General features: G+C 53.8%; 1 protein-coding gene and 1 pseudogene across 2 annotated transcripts in view; one reads left to right on the forward strand and one right to left on the reverse strand.

Annotated features, from left to right (window-relative positions):
• Positions 1–15,297, reverse strand: part of LOC308256652 (protein Daple-like) — a gene marked incomplete at both ends in the record, with an annotated part of 320,027 nt that overhangs the window by 139,795 nt on the left and 164,935 nt on the right. The gene's annotated exons all lie outside the window — the stretch shown is intronic.
• LOC308255852 (RNA-binding protein 7-like) lies at positions 6,151–6,922 on the forward strand (annotated as a pseudogene). Its single transcript has one exon. The product of its transcript is annotated as an RNA-binding protein 7-like (transcript).

Raw genomic sequence — 15,297 nt, forward strand, 5'->3', positions numbered from 1 at the left:
GACCGGCTGGAACACTAGATCAGAATGCTGGAGGCAGTGGCCAAAGCGGGAGAGCTTAGCCTTCTTCCTGCTTGAAGCCCCTCCATGTGCTCCGGCTCACATCTCTGGTAGTAGTCGGGGCTCCTTACCCACGCGGGATCCTTAAGGATGGGGTGCAGGCCGCTGAGGGCAGTGAAGAGACAGGTCTGGAGCTCTCCAGCCTGAGTTCAAGCCCAGCTTCACCCCTGGCTGGCTTTGTGACTTGGGGCTCATTCCTTAATTGACCGAAGGCAGCCTCTTCGTATGTAGGAAGGGACTGTCCCTGCCTCCCTCTGGGGGCTGCTGTGAAGAGTGAATGTGCAGAGAGCACCGAGTTCAGGGCTGGGGACAGGCAGAGAGCGGGCAGCCAGGAGAAGCCAGAGTCAGTGACCATGCCCTTCCCGCTGCCAGGCTTTGACCAGAACCGTGTCCACTGGCGGTAGGTGCATGGTTTCTGTGCGGGGAAATGAACACGTGATAGATAAGCAGGAGCTACTGGCCCATGCCCAGTTGTTAGAACCCATGAGTGGGGCAAGCATTGGAAAACTGCTCCCTGAGAAAAACAGACATGTCCCTATGTAGGGGTGCTCACAAACTGTGAGGGCATTCAGGGGAGACTCAGCCCCTTAAGACAGTGTGTGGCGCTGGGAGGGCTCCGGGGGCAGGACCAGGGATGAGGGGAATGAGCTGAACGGCTCCTCTGTGTGTGCTGGGCACTGGGGAAGGAGTGTGCTCCATACTCAGCATGTGCCTGACACACAGAGGCCATAGTACTTGTTTGTTGTGTCTTACAGACCCCTCATTTCCAGGAAACTGCTGAGAGCCGGTGTGTGAAATGTTCAAATAGGAACTGCATATTGAACAAAAGCTCATCTGAATTTTGTTTTAGGACCCAGATCAGTGGAGTGACTGTTGAGTTGAGGGGCCTAGACTCAGCCCTGAAACCCAGGACTGACTCTCAGCCCCACCCCTTCCTTGTTAAAGAGTGGGGCTCAGCCAAGTCCCACACCTGTCAGCAGGTGCACTCTTCCCACCACCCGAGGCTGTACATGTCAGACGCTCTCACAGTGTTTTCTCCTGAATTTAAATGGTGTCTTGCTTTGGGGATTTTCCCATCTGGCCTGGCCTCATGGAGAAGGGCAGGGGCTCAAAAGCGGAGACAGAACTTCCCGCGGCAGCAGAGTCATCCCTAGGTTGTTGGTTTGGGTCCAGGTGCCTGGAAGCGCTGTCGTCATGACCAGGGGCCTTAACCAGATGGCTCTCGTGTGTGTTCTTGCTGACCAGGAGCTGATTGAAGACAATTATACTTTAATGGACACCAAGGGCATTCTCCAGGAGCAGCTGACTGTCGCTCGGTCCCGGATCGATAAGCTGTATGAGCTTGAGGACGACAACATGCAGCTGAAATCGAAGCTGCGCCACCTACAGTTGGTAGGACAGGCTGTTGTCGCCACGTGTAACACAGAGAGGGCCAGTTTCAGGTTCATGTTGTGCCCTTCTCTGATGTTCAGCTACTGGGTTGGTGCTGCTGCCGACACAGTGACCCGCTGACGGCGGAGAGTCGCTTGCTAAGCTCAGCGGCTTGAGTGGGCACCACTTAAGGGTCCCAACGCAGAGAGGGCCTGATGCTGTGTTGCTTTCCTGTGAGGATGGATGGATGTGGGCATCTGTTGCAAAATGGGTCTCTGCTGGCATTTATGGTGTGGGTTGAGCTGTGCTGTGTGAGTCCCTATGGCCTTTCCAAGGCGTTAGGCCTGCTAAGGGGCCACAGAGCTGCCACCATCATAGCGCTTGCTTTAAAGCCCTGTGCTGTACGTCACTTTGTTCAGACACGGCTCAGAGACCTCGGGTGTCTTCATCCCCTAGGTCACTGGGTCAACATACCTTCTAGTGGTTGTAAGTCTCATAGCTGGGCTGAGTGTTGGGGTCATTTCTGTGCAGCTGTGTTTTTGGAAGTGATCAGGGGCATGGAGGCCCTTCATCCTGAGGAAATGAGGGCAGATGCACGGGGGCTGGGGCCTGTCCAGAGCGTGCCCCAGGCCGCATCCTCACCAGACCACACCCTTTTTGTCCTAGACCCAGTACACAGACCAGAAACACCTTGAGGAGCTGCGGGAGGAGAACTTGGCCCTCAAGGCTGCACAGTGGCAGAGTGTGGAGGAGTCGGGCCACCTGCGCTGGGAGCTGGAGCAGCTGTCAGAGGGTAGGCAGCAGCCCCTGGTGCCTGGGAGCCAGCCTGATTGAAGACAATTACACTTCAATGGATACCAAGGGCCTTCTCCAAGAACAGCTGACTGTTTGGCTTCTCCCTCACCCAGGGAGCTGAGCCCTTGGCTCATCATATGTGTCAGCCCATGCTCAGCCCAAGTAAATAGGGTTTTATCCAAGGGCCATTTGGAACTGTTTCATTGCAGTTCTCCCAAGAACATGAAGGACCTGGCAGCCTTGAAGTCAGCACATGAAATGCAAAGAAGTGTTGCCAGATTTATCAGTTCCCATTCGGCCAGGCCCAGGAGCTTCCAGGTGACAGCATGCTGACACTCAGATCTCTCCCTGGAGCACTGGAAACTCTGGATGCAGGAGACATCCCCAGTGGTCACTAAACCCCATTATAGTTGCCCCCGGGGCATGGTTTCCTCCATTGCTTTCATAATCAGGCAGATGGGTTTAGTTTGCTCTCCTTCTTCCTGGGCAGGGGCTGCTCAGGGGCTGCTGTTCAGGAGACCCAGGCCTCTTCCTCTCCCTCTGGCATTTGCCCCCAGAGGAGGTGTGGGGTTGGCTAGAGAAGGTGGGTGGGGCGGCAGACAGTACAGCAGGAGCCTCAGCACCTGGCAAACAACAAGCCAGTTCCCCTGTCCAACAATCATATGCGTGCACCTGAGAGTGCCTGTGAATGCTTCGAGCTCTGCAGAGTCAGGAGGGCCTGTGGCTGGTTTGGGGAGGGGCTGCTTTTCAATTCTGAGCAACATTCCTCAGCGTCATGCAAAGGCTGTTGAAAGCAGCTAGGTATTCCTTCTCTTCAAGGTCTCCCATCCGTTCCAAGCCTAAAATCAGTTCATTGAACTAGGAGTCTGTGTGGGAGTTAGTTCTTTCTGTGGTTTGGTGTCTCCCCCTCCTGGGAACCCAGGCTCTGGGAGTTCAGGTTCCTGGGGAGCACCACTGCCCCCTGGTGGGACACAGAAGCAGTGCGGCTGTCAGGGACTGGCTCAGACCAAATGTGCTTCTGTTAGGGACCAGGGTGGCTGATGGGGTTGGAAAGCCTCCCTGAGTCAGATGCTCAGTGTAGCCTGTGAGCCATTTCAGGTCACTGACTGACTCCTTCTTGGTGTTCCCAACTCCTACTGCTTAGCTGGCAGCTCACGAACAAAGCGTGAATGCACTTTGGTGTGGTTGGTGTGGTGGCTTCTTGAGTAGGAAAGGCCTGGTTTAAAGTCCTGGCTCCTCTACTTGTTAGCCAGGTGACTTCTCCTAAACCTCAGTTTTCTTATCTGCAAAATGGGGGCAATGAAGCTGCCTCACAGGATTGCTATGGGTATCTTGTGAGGAGACAGTGAAGCGTTAGGCTGTGCCTGGCCCACGGGGTGCCAACAAAGGATGGCTGTTCTTATCGCTCTTGTCTTACCCAAAGATACACACTGCTATGCTTCTTGGGGTGCTCGTGAGCTGCCCTATTAGCAGTACAGTGTGATAAGGCTCCCAGGGCTGAGTGTGTGGCCCTGGAGGGACAGCTGAGGGAACAACCCTGACCCCTCATGCATTCATGTTTTCCTCCTGAACAAGACCCGGGACTTAGCCAAAGTCACGCACCTGCTGGTGGCAGGGAGGGGCCTAGAACTCCCATTCTCCTCAGGTCTGCGCTCCTTTTTCTGTTCTGCATTCAAGCTGTTTCAAAGCAACGGAGGAAATCTGCCTTTTTCTGGCTTTACCTTATGTTTTCATTTCGCTTAGAATTTTTAAAGCAACTTAGATATACTGTCTCATTCTTTTTCAATGCAATTGTGAATGGACAAAATGAAATCTCTGTCTGAAGGGCCTCACCCTGAGATGGCGAGTACATGGCCTCTACCACCCACAGACATGCAGGACAATGATCGTGCCCCCCTACACCCTCGGCTGAGCCACCCGGACTCCCCCCACTCTGAGGCTGGCACAGAGAACGCACTCTCTTTGCCATCTCTGTTAGTTTCTGAAATCCTTGACTTGATGGTCAGGTTATAACTTTGTAAAAAGTGGTGCCAGCTGTTCCACACTCTTCAATTTTTGCATTGGCTTCTCCACCGCAACCTGCTTTCTGCTTACACTCTGGTTGTTTCCCTAATAAACCTAGCTGAGCAGCAGAGGGGCCATAACCTCCCGAGGAGCCCTCAGATGCAGACAACAACAGCACCCTGGAAAAAAGGGAGGGCATCCATCTGACCATACCGGCCCCCCAAACCGAGGAATCAGGGTTATGGCCATCTCAGGGCCAGGGGCAGAGAGCAGAAGCTGAGGCCCCTGGACTCTGGGCTCTGACTCCACTTTGCTCTTCAGCCTCCAGCTGTTTCCTGAAGCTGGACAAAGAGAAGCAGAGCCTCCAGGGCACCATCCAGGGGCTGCGGGACGCCGCCCTGACCCTGCAGGAGAGCAGCCTCCTGCACAGGGAGCTGGAGAAGGAGAACCAGCAGCTCAGCAAGCAGGTACCCGTGGGTGGTGTCTGGAACCTAGGGGCATGGAAGTGGCCAGAGGGAGCACCCAGGAGTCTGTGAGCAGGTGCAGCTGGGGGAAAGGCAGGGTCCAGTGTAGCCACCATTATGGGAGGAGGGCAGGAGTCCTCCTGGAGAGACGTCGTGAGGCAGCATGTGTGTCCCTGTGTTGTAGAGCGAACGCGAGTGAACGACCACTGTAGTCCAGACCAAATTAAAATTTAGGGAGCCTTTATTAGCCGGCCGGTTACTGCTCTGCCTTTCTCCACACAGGGAGTCTAGAGAGCAGCCCCGACTCTGTGCAGGACCGCTTTTAAGCACATTTACCACATCTTGTTTTTGCAGAGCAAACAATTTAAGACAAAACAGTTTTTCCTAAGTAATGTCAGGGTCATGTTATTGATGACCATGTTATTTACAGGGTCATGCTGTTCTTCAGAAAGCTGACAGTATTCTATCTTGCAAGGCTATTTTGTGAGGTACAGATGGGACTCAAGGCTAAGTCAACTAGGAGGAAGCATTCTCAAAAATTTCTACTCTCAAACACCTGCAGCAGTGATATCGCACCCAATGGACCTCTGTGTGCCTCACTGCCTTCATCTGTGAAATGGGTTAACGATGTACCCCCCTAGTAGGTGTGGTGAGGATGGTGTGAGTCAGTTCAGGAAAAGGGTCCAGCTCGTGGTAAGTGCCTAAGGAAAGGAGAGCAGCGCCCTGTTGGGAAGCACCGGGCGGGGCCGAAATGCGGGCCAGGGTCACACAGCTGCAGGGTCACCCTCGCAGCGTCCTGCACCATGAGCTCCGCGGCAGGTCTAGTTCCGCACCCGGGTCAGGTACAGGGAGAATCTCGCCTCGTGGCCTTGGCACCACACCTCTGTGTCCCTTTGCTTCACTGAGCAAGGTGGGCCCCGGCCGCTGTCAGTCACTCAGTGCTCTGGTCCAGACGCCTGGCCATGTCGTCTGCAGAGGAGGAGGTCCCCGGTGGGTCACCTTGGGCCTGGCCAGGAGGGCGCTGTCTCCAGAGACCTTCGCCAGTGCTGAAGCCAGTGGACTATGGCCATTGAGGGGAGTGTGATGGGCCAGCCTATTCCCTTGGTCGCCCAGGCACAGGGACTCGTGGTTCAGGGCCATCTTCAAACGCGGCCGCTGTATCTGCCTCACGTCCCTGGGACCAGGGAGGCCTCCGTGCTCCCAGGTCAGTGCAGCCCATGTCCAGCGTGGACACGGCCTGCCCCGCGAGCCTTCCTGGGAGACATGGCCTTCAACCAGCATTCTCCTCGAAGCTTGCGCACTCCGTCAGTGCACGTTGACACCAGGTGGGAGAGAGCCTGAAGGACCTTTACGTGGGTGACGCCTGGGCCTGGGAGCGCGAGGACATGAGCTTTGGAGAGTGCGCAGTGGGAGCCTCAGCCAGGACCCCTCGGCCTCTCCGGGAGGGGGCGACGCCGAGATGGGGGCGGCGGCCCCGGAAGTGGATCCTACTCTCTTAGTGGGCATCCTAGACACTAAAGTGACCCAGGAGCTCCTTTCCCAGCCTTTCCAGCAGGCTGGGCCAGTGATCCAAGTGAAAATTCCCACAGATAAGGATGGTAAACCAAAGCAGTTTGCATTTGTGAATTTCAAACAGGAAGTGTCTGTTCCTTAGGCCATGAATCTCCTTAATGGAATAAGCCTTTTTGGAAGGCCCATCAACTTTCAGTTTAGATCAGGGAGCAGCCATGCCTCGCAGGAGGTTAGTTTGTCATATTCCCAGCATCATGTTGGAAATTCAAGCCCTGCCTCTCCATCTCCTAACAGACATGAAAGGACTGTGGATAACATGACTCCATCACCACAGGTCATTCAGAGAACTTTCTCTTCTCCAGAAAATTTTCAGAAACAAGCAGGGATGAACGTTTTGAGACAGAGGTCATATGGTGGGAAATTTGGTTCTCCACATCTTGATCAATCAGGATTTTCCCCATCAGTTCAATCACACAATCATAGTTATAACAAGTCTCCAAGCTCCCAATGGCGTCAAGATACACCATCATCACTGCGTAAAGCCAGGCAGAGTCCTCGTCCCTCCCTAGTAGACAGACACACTCAGTCGTGAGCAGCATTAGAGAGGACACAGAGGTGATGACTTCTATGCAGACAGGAATCGCGATGGCTGGAGCCATGACCACGATAGCAGAAGAGACAGCAGTAGAGCTGGGAAGTGGCATTCATCTTGGAGCTAACAAGTGTTCAAAGGACATTGTTTTCATAGGGTCATCCTAGGTCCTTTGGACCAAGTTGGTCTGGGAATGTTTTGTTAAAACTGTATAGAGCAGTTTTACAAGTTGCCACATTTCTTTATAAAAATTTTTAAACATATAGCTATAGTCTAATACAGAAATGAGAAGACTTGTGATTACAGTTTTACATTGATAGACTTTCACCTCAGGATTTCATGAAGAGGAAAGTGTTTTATGCAAAAGAAAGTTCCACAATTCCTAATCGTTTTAGAAATTGAGGAAGACACATGTTATATCTATTGGTTGTATCATAAAGCAAATATTTTAATGATCTATTATCTATTGTATTGCAAGAACCTGCTTATTAGTGAATCACATTTTGTGTCTATAATAGAAAACATTCAAGTTGGTAGTCTAAAATATACTAGTATTTTGTTAACAGATGAGAAAATGGAATTTCAGTGATTGGTTTTACTAACATTTGAGAAACATTATTGGTGAAGTTTGGGATTAATCATATTGCTTAACTTCATGGAGAACGTAAGTTCATTGTCTTGCTCTTTGAGTTTTGCCCTAATTTGATATAAAGTGTAAATCTTCACTTCCTATCTCATTCCAAAATATTAGAACTTTCTCATTAAATCATGTTTGACTGAATAACTGAAGTCAATCAGAAAGTTAAATATCTCTAAATGTACTTTTTTAAATTCAAAATTCAGTGTTAGTGTAAATTCTCCTTTTCAGGAAGAACAAAAACGCAAATGCAGAGTCAGATAACATGATTTACTGGAAGTATGCTTGTTTGGGAAAAGGTTCACAAAGCCTTTAAGTGCTGCCTCTATTACTCAAACTTTAAAAATTTACAATTTTTAACGTGCCCCGGGTATGTGTGCATTTTATTATAGGGATTGTACTTGCTGTCTTTTTGTTTGAACATTTGAAAGAGTTAAGTCTTTCACACTTACTGATTTAAAAAATTGTACATCCTGTTAAAACTTTTATGTACCAAGATGTTTCCCTTTAATTATAGAACTAGTTTGCACAAATTCACTCCTTCTTATATTTGGATCCTTTTCAATAACTATAGCATTTTTGTACTGTTAGTTGTTAATATATTAAAAACATACAACAAAACAAAACAGAAAACACCGGGTGGGCCCGGGGAGAAGCAGCGAGGGAAGACACGCTCGTGTGTGGAGGACACGGGTGGCCGTTTCAGGGCATGGCTGCTGCTGACAGGAGCACAGTGCTCACTCTCCTTTCGGTAGAGGGGATGAGGAAGAAGAGATGGCTGGACTGCACTGCCTTTCTGGAAAACCCAGGTCTTCCCAGTAGCGCAGTAGGACAGACATCTGGGAGGACAGACAGGCTCACCAGCCAGGTTCATCCTGCAGTTACCAGGACCCCAATCACATGGGAAGAAGGGCCCTGAGAGGCTAGCGACGGCCTCCCTGTGCAGGTCATTCTGGGTCAGAGGCCTCAGTACAGGTAGCCACCGCGGGTATCACAGCTGCGTCATGGGGTCTGAGCACACCTTGACAGGTAGCCGGATTCCGGATGAGGGAGGCGCAAGGGCCTTCTTGCTTGCTGACCGCCTGGCAGGACTGGTGCTTTCAGGTGTCTGGGTGTCTGTCCTGACCTGTCCAAGGGTCCTGCGAGCGTCATATGCCGAGGCTGCCCTGGCAACGGGAGGGACATGGGCTGCAGACCTGAGACCTGGGTCCCATTGTAACTAACTCTCTGGGTGAGGCTTGGTACCGCCCCTCCTCCTGTGAAGTGGTTTCTCCAGGCCTCTTGTGCGACGTCTGAGGTTCGGTGATTTATGCTTCTCGTCCTTTGAGGCACCGTGTGTCCTGTCTGTGGGCCAGGAGGAAGCCCTCCTCACGCCATGTCTCTCTGCACAACACAGCTCAGGGAAGCCACCTGACAGTCTGGGTGTCAGATTCACGTGGGCTGGGCACAGGGAAGGTCTCTAAATGGCAGCCGACCTCTGCCGAGATAGAAAGGCTTGACCTTTAGACAGACAAGAACCTTCAATGGGGCGGGTCCTCACGGGTGAGCCCCAGAGGCCTGCGCTGTAGCCTGCAGCCCAGCTTCTGGCAGGCCTGACAGATGACCACTGACGCTTCTCCTGCCCTCAGGGTCCACTCGGGTCTCTCCTCAACACACATGGGACTGGCAGGGGTGCCGCCTCCCCGCATGACTCCTTAGCCTTGTCTCTTGGGTCCCATCCCCTGCTTCCTCTCGGGATCATTTCTCTGTAGGACACCATGACAATCCTGCCACAGCCCTTGGAGGCCAGTCTTGGCTCCGAGCCACTGGTGGGAAGGAGGGGCCGCAGTTCCCAGACCAGCGCCTTCCCTTGTCTGCTGCCAGGAGGCCCTTCTGCTGCTCCTCCCTGTCCTGCTCAGCCTGCTCCTGCCTGGCTGCATCATGGGTCCTCCCTAATGTTGGATCAATTTTGCGTCTCCACCATCAGCTAAAAACGTCACGGGACATGGCCCGACATTGAGCTCCCTGGATCCAGGGCAGGCCAGCCTCGGAAATGTCCAGACAACATGGACCTCTGGGAGGTGTTTGAGAAGGAGGGACAAGGTTCAGCCAGGACAGGTGGCCCGGAGTCCCAGGCCCCTGGTGCCAGCTCAGCTCTCTCACCGCCCAGTGTCGCCCAGGATGTAGGCTCGCTTTGGTCTGTGTAAACCGTAGTTGCCAAAGTTCACGTCCTTCCCTGTAACTCAAGACCCTTCTCTAAGGGAGGACCTTAGAGAACGTGCATCCCCCACCCTCACTTTGCATTGACATCCTAAGCGTTCATTCCTTCAGCCAGGAGTCCTAGTTTTGAGAGGAAGAGGGGCAGCCCTTTGGGGCCTATCGTGGGAACACAAGCGCAGCACAGGGGCTGATAGACAGGCCCCTGGCACCCGCGTGCTCTGGGGACCTGGAGCCTGCCCACAGGAGCCCTAGGCCCAAGCCTGGTGCTTTGGGGTCGACGGAAACCCATCTCAGCCCAGTGAGCTCTCCCTAGGGGAATGGAGGGCCTCTAGGGAAGGACAGGAATGAGGGCTCCAGTTTCAGGGCAAAAAGAAGCAGACAGAGAAAGATGGGGGTGTCCAGCAGAGGAGGGTGGGACATGGGGCTGTCACATCTTCAGACCAGAAGCAGCCACGCCAGATATGCAAAGGTTGGGCATAACATTCCTTTCACTGGAAGAAAAGGGGCGGCAGGGGAGATGGATTAACAGTAAGACTGGGAGGGGTGCCCTGACCAGTGGCTCAGTGGATAGAGCATCGGCCTATGGACTGAAGGGTCCCAGGTTCGATTCCAGTCAAGGGCAGGTACCTTGGTTGCGGGCACATCCCCAGTGGGTGGTGTGCAGAAGTCAGCAGATCGATGTTTCTCTCTCATCGATGATTCTGACTCTCTATCCATCTCCCTTCCTCTCTGTAAAAAATCAATGAAATCTATTTAAAAAAAAAAAAAAAAGACAGGGAGGGGTAAACAAAGTTGGAGGAAGGGGGGCCACACACCCCAGGCCCTACTGAGAGAGCAGACCTGGGTCGGCCCACTGCCGTGTGTTCGGCTCTGCTGCATCCACGTTGTGGGGCTCTGGGCAGATGACTGGACTCGCTGGGCCGTTGCCCTTCTCTGAATGAGGGTGAGTGACCGCTGCGCAGGGCCTTCCTCCTCAGGGCCGGCTCTGGAGCAGGGGCTGCCAGCAGGGCAGATGCCTGCCTCCCTACTGAGCCCAGACCTGGTGCTAGGAAGTGGGGCAGTGATAAGGAAGGAGAAGAAAGATGTTCTCACTTGTGAGAAAGACTCAGATACGTGGCACGTTAAAGCGCCTTTTGCTGTTGGCCCTGTCTGGGTGGAGCTGCCCCGTCCTCGGGTCCCCATGTTGGGGCAGGGGGCTCGATGTGCCAACAGGGTGCTGTGAGGGCACGAATATGAGCCCCACTGTGCCTGACCCTCCCCATCATGGGGAAGAAGCTGGCTGCCTGCTGCTTCTGGAGGAGTCTGGAGACTGCGCCCAGACCTGTGAGATAAGGCAGGGCGGCCCTCGGCCCAGGAGAAGTAGGCAGAGCTGGCATCAGAGCAGCGATCCTTCCTGGAGATTGTAAACCTACCTGTGACAGGCCGCCGCCAGCCAGGTGAAGGAGCAGGCTCTCGGTCCTGCTGCTCACTGGGTCACTGGGCGTCTGAAGGTCATGCCCCCAGAGGTTCTAGTCTATGGCCTGAGGTCTGGGGTGTTTAAAAGCTCTGAGAACCACCTGATCTTCGATGGTGGGGATCCTCTGTGTTAGTTTTAGAGCCGTCATCCCAAACCAACAGCATCAGGGTCACAAGTCCAAATGCAGGTTCTTGGGCCATAGCCCAGATGGACCGTGTCAGAAGCTCTGAGGGTGGGAGGGGCCGGCGCTCTCTCACGGGGTGAGCTCTAGTTGGACCTGCCACCTGCCAGGTGTGTGCTGAGCACTTCCCCCTGACAGAAGCGGGTGCCCGTGCCTGCTGCTTGCTGGCCCTGTCAGTTACGGAAACCCGCTCGTGGTCACATTGTTAGCAGGGAGCAACCCTTTCCCCCTCCCGGGAGGTCATGAGCTTGGTGTCAGTGGGAAGGGACAGCAGCACGGGCCTCGCCTGGGAGTCGCACCTCAGGTCCCATCCTGAATCGGAAGCTGCGTCCATCACGGTGTTCAGGTATCAGAGACAGAGTGGGAGACCTGCGGGTCCAGGCCGTTCATGTTCAGGGAGTGGGCACTGGTGGGTCCTGCAGAAGAGCTCTGTGTCGGGCCGCTGATTGGGCAGTCGTGCAGGCAGGGCGGAGGTGGTCTGGCCTGGGCGGCATTGGGGTGTGGAGGGGGAGCCGCATGGGGAACGAGGACAGGCCTTGGTGGCCCATTTACTTGGAGGGGGGAGCAGGGAGAGAGATGGCAGAAGTTACCTCTGAGCAGCTGGATGAATAGGATTGTCACCAACCGGGTAAAGTCCCTGTAGGACATCCAGTGGTGGCTGTTGGCACCAGGAATATGACTGGATCCTCAGGACAGTAGTGGACAAGGCCTAAGACGGAAGCAGTGAGAGTGAGCAGTGGAAAGCTGGGAGGGAAGTTGACCTATTGGTGTCCATGGCTTTTTCTCTACCATGAGCTGGAAGCAGACGCTTTGGGCTGAGAGCTGATGGTTAAGGGTGTGGGGAGCTCACTGCACAACTAGGCCTGACGTGGGCAGCGGCTTAGGGACAGCACCCAGGTCCCAGGCTTCTCCCTTCCTGCTCTGCAGTCTTGGCAGTGGCTGTTGTACCTCCCCAAGAAGGGCAGGAAGGTTTTCCCTTCAGAAAAGGCCTGATAAAGCGTTCTGGGGGGCTGACAGGTTGCAGGTTTGCTTTAAAACAAAGTTCACTTCCTGAAACTGACTTTTGCATGGGCTGGGTCTTTGGCTCTGCAGATTGAAGACTTGCGGGTCCAGATGGAAAAAGAAAAGCAGACCAGTCAGGATCTGGAGACCCTGAGTGAGGAGCTGGTGGAGGAGAGAGAACAGCTGCTCAGTGACATAGAGACCCTGAAGGCTGAGAAAGCCCAGGAGGTAGGCCCTCGAGCGCCCATGCCTCCCCTGGTGCCCCTGCCTGCAAGAGGGCGTGTCCAGGATCACAGCCATGTCCTGGGAATCCAGCAGTGATTCCTGGGTTACCAGTTTCCTCCCTCAGCTGCAGCTCAGACCAGCAATTCCAGCCACAGCAGGGGGTGGGGACAGTAATTGACCCCAGGGACACTGGCAATCTTGTTTTTGATGGTGATGACTTGGGAGAGTAGAGAGGAAGTGCTCCTGGCATTGGTAGGGAGAGGCCAGAATGCTGCTAAATGTCCTGTTGCACATGGGACAGCCTGCAGGACAAAGAATGATCCTATTCCAAATGTCCAGCATCATTAAGAACCCTGGCAAACCTCCAGGGTTGATCGGCCTCACAGTATAAGAAGTCCCAGGGTAGGCAGCCCAGTGCTTGGGTAGGGACCCATGGATGCCACCCCAGCCCAGTCTTCTCCCTTCCTGCTCTGCAGTCTTGGCAGTGGCTGTTGTACCTCCCCAAGAAGTGAGCAGGAAGGTTTTCCCTTCAGAAAAGGCCTGATAAAGTGTTCTGTGGGGCTGACAGGTTGCAGGTTTGCTTTAAAACAAAGTTCACTTCCTGAAACTGACTTTTGCACGGGCTGGGTCTTTGGCTCTGCAGATTGAAGACTTGCGGGTCCAGATGGAAAAAGAAAAGCAGACCAGTCAGGATCTGGAGACCCTGAGTGAGGAGCTGGTGGAGGAGAGAGAACAGATGCTCAGTGACATAGAGACCCTGAAGGCTGAGAAAGCCCAGGAGGTAGGCCCTCGAGCGCCCATGCCTCCCCTGGAGCCCCTGCCTGCAAGAGGGAGAGTCCACGATCACAGCCATGTCTGGGGAATCCAGCAGTGATTCCTGGGTTACCAGTTTCATCCCTCAGCTGTAGCTCAGACCAGCAATTCCAGCCACAGCAGGGGTTGGGGACAGATTTTGCCCCCCCAGGGCACACTGGCAATCCTTTTGGTTTTTTATTCAATCTATTTTTTATTTATTTCATAGAGGAAGGGAGAGGGAAAGAGTGACGGTGAGGGGGAGGGAGAGGGAGAGGGAGAGGGAGAGAAACATCAATGATGAGAGAGAATCATTGATTGGCTGCCTCCTGCACACTGCCTAGTGGGATCGAATCAGCTCCTGAGAATGTGCCCTGACAGGTAATTGAACTGTGACCTCCTGGTTCATATGTTGATGCTCAACCAGTGACCCACACTGGCTGGGTAACACTGTCCATCTTGTTTATGATTGTCATGACCTGGGGGAGGAGAAGGGAGGTGCTCCTGGCTGTGCTCCTGGCTGTGGTGGGAGAGGCCAGGATGCTGCTGAATGTCCTGCAGCACATGGGACAGCCCGCAGGACAAAGATCCCTCTTCAAATGTCCAGCTTCACGCTCTGAGCCCAGGCAAACCTCCAGGGCTGGTCCGCCTCACACTATACGAAGTCCCAAACTAGGCAGCCCAGTGCTGGGGCAGCGACTCAGGGACGCCACCCTGGAGCCAGGTTTCTCTCTTCCTGCTCTGCCAATTTTGGCAGTGGCTGTTGTACCTCCCTAAGAAGTGGGCAGAAAGAATGTGGAGGCTGAAGAGACAGAGGGAAGGCTTCCCAGCACCCTCTGTGGACATCTCATTGGCCTCACCTGACACCTGACTACCCCTAGCTGCAAGGGAGGCTGGGTATCAGGTACTTGAGTTCTTCAGCGTCTCTAGTAGAGCAAAAAAGGGGGTTTGGGATGTGCTGTGTAGACTTAAGAGACATGCATCCACCCTCCCCCGATATGGCTTGTAGTGTAGCAGGCTGAATGACAGGTGACAAGCAAGGTGACTTCAGACGTGTGCTATTGAGGGAATATACATGGGTTAGGGATAGTCTTGTTAGGTGCAGGACATTTACAATCCTGGTACAGGGCTTCCCTGAGGAGCTGTCAATCACACTGAGCCCGGGAGGATGAGAAGGAGCCAGTGATGCTGGAGGCTGGGGGTGGATACAGATGAGCATTCACAGCACAGATAAGATCATGTGCAATGTCTGCAGGGGAGGGTGGCGTGAGGAGCTGCAATAGGGGTGGGCGGACCAGGATAAAAACCCCAAGGAAGTCAATGTCATTGTCTTAAGAGGAGCGGTGGTTTCTGTTTCTAAATCATCAGCTGCTGTGAATGTGTTTAGACTTGGCTGTGTGGGGATCTCCGTGTGCCCTTCACCTTGTGTTCATACCAGGCCTCTGGGAAACGTTAGGACGTCCTTTGGGTCCATGAGGAGATGGTCATTCCAGGCCTACACGTTAGGCCTCCAGTTTGGACTGAAATCACGCCTGTGTCGTTTCCATTGTGTTTTCCTGCAGATCAAAAATCTTGAACAAGTGGTGCATTCACTGCGGGCGAGTTCACAGGCCAGCAGCGAGGCCTGCTTGCAGGACATTGAGAATGAAAACAAAGTCCTCCAGCAGATGGTGATGGAGACCAGCAGCAAAGTCAGCAAGCTGGAGAGGGAGCGGCGACAGCTATGCCGGGACCTGGAGCAGGTGAAGGAGCAGGCGGCGCGGGCACAGGAGCTGGAACAGGAGCTGTACCGGCTGCAGAAGAACAAGAAGCTGGCCACAGAGGTCAGCACCCTGACAATGGCCCCCAAGACGGTCCGTGCCCTGGAGTGGGAGAGCCAGGGCCTGTTGCTGGAAAACAAGAGGCTTCAGACGTCTCTGGACCCCCTGTATCCCGAGGGTCTGGAGCAGGACACGCAGCTGGATACCAGGGTAAATTTGGCCTCAGAATGAGTGAGGACAGAATCCTCCC

This window comes from Plecotus auritus, assembly GCF_963455305.1.
Source record: "Plecotus auritus genome assembly, chromosome: 8".
Taxonomy (NCBI): domain Eukaryota; kingdom Metazoa; phylum Chordata; class Mammalia; order Chiroptera; family Vespertilionidae; genus Plecotus; species Plecotus auritus.